Here is a 5,000-nt window from a genome sequence, read left to right on the forward strand (position 1 = left end):
CCCAACACGTTTTCACAGGCATCATCAAAACAGAAACATTTCGCTACAGTCGCCTATCTGCAACGAAGAACGATTACGACTTTATTCGACAACTTTTTTTATTTAGACTGACTAATCTAGATTACCCAACGAAACTCTTTACTGACAACTCCTTTCCTTGGCTACCATTACAAATTCACAAAGAACGAAAAAGACACCGTGACACGTCAACTACAACCCACTTTCACTCCACTATCTATTATCATAGTAAGTTCAATAAGCACGTTCGCACAGACAAAATCGTCCAGAAAATACTTCATAAATATCACAATATTCACCTCCCAAAACTCAGCAAAGCCTACTGCAATTCCACTAAATTGCATACTTTACTTCTCACCAACAAAATAAATCATGCATTCCAATTCAAATTATCGTCTCGTTCAAAATCAAACTAGTCCTTTATGAAGGAAGTCGATCTTAGATCTTTTGTCTTCTACACAACACCAATGTTTTCATTTTCAATTAATACTATATGCTTATAATTTTCTCATTATAGCGTAAAATTATGTACATGTAAATAGTTTCCTTGCTGAGTTTCCTTTGAAACCTTTCAAAATGAAATAATTTTATTACTTTATTTCACGTAATTTTTTTATTGTTTCCGTATCCGATTGTTATTATAAGGGTAATTTCTGCATTAAATTATTGTAAATACGAATATATCTTTGTGTTGAGTACTTTCTTCTTACCTCCAATACGATAGGATCCCCAGATTATCCTCCAACCATTTAATTCATTAATTCGAACAAACAAAAGAACGAATGATCTCATCCTTATTACTGAGTTGCCTATGGCAATCCAGTCGGGAAATGGGTAGATTTCCGTTTTCTTTTTTTAATATTTTTTTCCGTGTCGGTAAAAGTCTTGCCTGTCACTCCCCTGCTAAGTGGTGTCTTTGTGCTTAGAGTCTTCTTTGCGTATTTTGTTAGGTTTGAGGGGGCTGGGGTAATGCGTAGCTTGCTCTGCACAATTAACCTGTAATGGCGTCGGAAGTCATTGTAACGCGAATGGCGTTTTAGTACATCTTTAAAGAAAATATACCCATATGGAGCTCAAGAATGGAACGTCAAGACAGGCGGTGAAACATAAAGATCTGGAATCTTAAAAGCGACGAGTAATGGACTTCGACAGCGTGAATCTTTCGCCCGTCGAGCCGAAATCAAAATGAGCTGTACTTTTAATATTTCGCCAGGGTGGTGTTACGTACAACACTGACACCAAATGGAAATTTCTCTGGTAACTTACGGGTGCAACAAAGACAGAGAAGGAATCGAACACCACAAGTAGATCTGTGATCTCTGTTGTGTCTCACAGTGTTTACTGAACTCGCATCTATTTAAAGTTTGCCTGTTTGACTGGCAAGCAACATTCATTTTGTACTCAACTCTGCAAAGGTTAAAAAAAATTGGAAATGTGACAGTGAAAAATTATTTGAATGAAAGCTTGTTGTCTCTTATGCTTTATTATTTACGGTCAAGGTTATTTCGAAAAGGGTTTGATGTGAACTGTCAGAAATTTATTTAATTGCATATGCTTTGTGATTGTGTGTTTCGCTTGCACGCACGCAACTGAAATAGGAAGGGTTTCTTGCCTCTTATAGCAAATATGTTGCGTGTTTCGATAAATGTTTCGCTGGAAAATATTTCTGTGAAATTTCCAGCTTTTGTAAATTTATCATGTTGTGTAATTTTCGAGCTTAGCAAATTGTGCATACATGTGTTGAAATGTGATACGGGGAGAATTTTTGTGGTAACGCATAAGTCACGAAGATAAACAACTCTGTTGGAAACGTGCTTGAGTTTCAACAAAACGAGCCCCAAAATCAGTGAAAATAATAAAGTAGCTGCCATTTCCAAAATGATGAAATTACCTGGTGATAAATAACGTCGAACGCGTCTTGGAGAGTAAATTTTGACTTTGCATAAACAAGAGTTGTGCGATTGTGATCTTTGTTTTGACTTCGCTCATTTCATTGTCAAACTTTATAACACTTGACAGAAAAAGAAACTTACAAAAACCCGGTATCTTGCCATCATTTGATATAGATGCTTCACTGTTTGGCGACTAAACATGCCGCGGTAACTTAATCACGGCGCCCGCTGAATTCCGGCCATGTCACTTTCGATTTGGCGATTTATTTGAAAGAAGCAAAAATCTCCCAAAATGTTTGTCGCTGATCGTAACTTTTTATACGCTATATTCACGGTTCAAAATTAATGTTGATTTCATGTCGTAAATATGTTATTCTCGATCGACCGTCCTGGAGACTTCCTTCTGCTCTTCCTAAAAACTGTGTATCAATAGTTATTTACTTTTGCATCAATATTTGTTTTTGCATAAAGCAAGCTAACAAGATCTGTACCTTGCTGAGTTCGCATTTGTTAGCGTTAACAGTATTTTCGGTCCGATGCTTCTGTTTTATGAGGGGTATATTGTTTCGGTCTCCCATCCAAACACTAACCCCGCCGAACAGGGATTGACTTCAGTGAACTTCGGCATTACAAAGCTGTCAGATGCTCAGCGGGCACGCTTAAACTTGTGGTGAAAAGAAGCCTTATCAACATGTCAGCCTAGAAGCCAATGTTTCTCACTTCCCACTTATTTTCTTCAATCTTTCTGGGTTCAGTACTTTGCTAGTAACCACATGTCTTCTCAGACTATTTACCCAAGACTTCTACCATGGCACTACAGTGATAGAGAATACCAAAACAATTTCGTGCACTGTTAGAGCTACATATTACGCAAGGACAGATCTGTTTCGTCGTACGAACGTGTGAGGACCTGTGAGCCAAAGGGCCTCTTCTGGTATGACTTCTTAATGACCTTGAAAAAAATTGTTTGGAACGGTGCACGTACCACAGGCAACCCAGTGTACCCTCACGGAGGGTCTACTTTTTATTACTGGGTTGCCTATGGCAAACCCAGTCGAGGTCTGCGTTTAGTTTGTTTGTTTTCTTTTTTTTTTCTTTTTTTTTCTTTTTTTTTTTTTCCGTGTCGGTAAAAGTCTTGCCTGTCACTCCCCTGGTAAGTGGTGTCTTTGTGCATAGAGCCTTCTGCGCGTATTTTCTTAGGATAGAGAGGGTAGTGGAACTGCGTAGATTTCTCTGGTGGACACAGTAGAATCATTAACTTAGCCTGCAGCGGCGTCGAAAGTCATGTAACGCGAATGGCGTTTTAGTGGATCCTTAAACAAAATATACCCTTATGGAGCTCAATAATGGAAAGTCAGTTGGATAAACTAGGCAGGAATCTCTAAAGCGACGAGTACTGGACTTCGACAACAATCTATCGCCCGTCGAGACGAAATCAAAGTGAGCTGTATTTACCTGAAGTACATGGTAATTTGACACGATTGAGTTTCTTGTCTTCACGCACGCAATGAAATAGGAAGAGGTTTTCGCCTCTAAGAGCAAATATGTTGTTTGTTTCAATAAATTTTTCGCTGGAAAAGGATTCTGTGGTATTTTCTGCCTTTGTGAATTATAATATCATGTTGTGTATTGAATTTTCGTTGACTACGTGAGCGGGTTTTACGAGAAGCACCGATAAATGAAGTGGCTGGACTAACAACCATGACAGACCGGTGGGACGGAGCCAACTGCAAGAGCGTATCGTCCTCGGTTACTTACAGAAAAGAACTAGACAGCGAGCTTCAAGTCTTTTCACTATAAACATTATCTTAATTTTAGAAAATACTTTACCCCTATCCTTTACCTTTTTTGAAAATCCTTATTTCAGAAAAGCTTTGCTTCTATGCCTTACGTACTGGTGACAGCCGAACATGTGCGACCTGACTGAACGCACGATGCAGCCTCTGTGTGGGTAGAAGCCATCGAATTACACAAATTTAAAGTGTGTTTACGCGAGATGCAGAACTTCGATGGACAACACAAGAAAATCAGCTTGGTAAGTAATGCTACCGTTTATCTTGCTCGAGTAATTAAATGACAACTGAACTAACACAAGAAAACTGTCACCTCAACATCAGCAAAACTACGTAAGGTAAACGGTGATTCGCACGTGTGCCTTTTAAAAGCCCCAGTTAGATTCTCACAAGCGCTCTCTAAAGATTCTTTCCTTAACCATGATCCCAAAATCGACCAAGTTTCAATCCATACATGACTTGGTCCGAATCCTTGTCAGTCTGTATTTAATTGCCTTGATAAATGTTCATTTAGTTGTAAATAATGCAGTCATCTCTATTTTTTGAATAACTGGCTCGCGTATGAAGAAGATCTGCCAGACAATCTTCTTTCCCAGCAACACAAACTCGCATTCCTGAATGACTATAAGCCTCGTCTTCAAGATCACATCACTTTTTGCCAGGTAGGACTATTTCATTTTTGAAACCTCGTTCTTCTTTGAAAGGCAAATTTCGGGATGCAATTACCACTGATGACAACTGTTTATTTCACATTGTAAGGTTCCCAGAAGCCTATTATTCTGCGCTGACAGTCATTGTGTCAGCCGCCCATAAGAACACTTCTCTCACCATGGCACCAGAGTAAAACAGCGTTGTCACGTGGGTCGAGGTACGTAACTAAGAGATCTCGAATGAACCCTTCAACCATCGACAGTTAAAAACTATCATCGTTGGCCAAAAAAAAAATCTTTTCCACGGCTCTCAAATTTCGATCAAACTATGACCACAGCATGAGAACTTGCACAAGACCATGAGTACAGAAAATCGCCTTCAGCCATTTAGATCTAAGTAAGCCATACGGTGATGTAAGAGTAGCTGACAACAGCACCAAGAAATGTTCCTAAACGAAACATTCCGCAAAATGTCATCCCCGGAATATCGTCTATTTTCAGCAAATCAACACTTTCAACTGCTCTGTCTGCATGAAAGAACTAAGTAAACTTCATGACCTGGATGGCTATGATCCTGTTGACGCATTGATGTTCGTAATTAGTGAGTAAATGCTATTGTTACACGCCGATAGTTCGAAAAACGCATT

The sequence above is a fragment of the Montipora foliosa genome, chromosome 3 (assembly GCF_036669935.1).
Source record: "Montipora foliosa isolate CH-2021 chromosome 3, ASM3666993v2, whole genome shotgun sequence".
In the NCBI taxonomy this organism is placed as follows: domain Eukaryota; kingdom Metazoa; phylum Cnidaria; class Anthozoa; order Scleractinia; family Acroporidae; genus Montipora; species Montipora foliosa.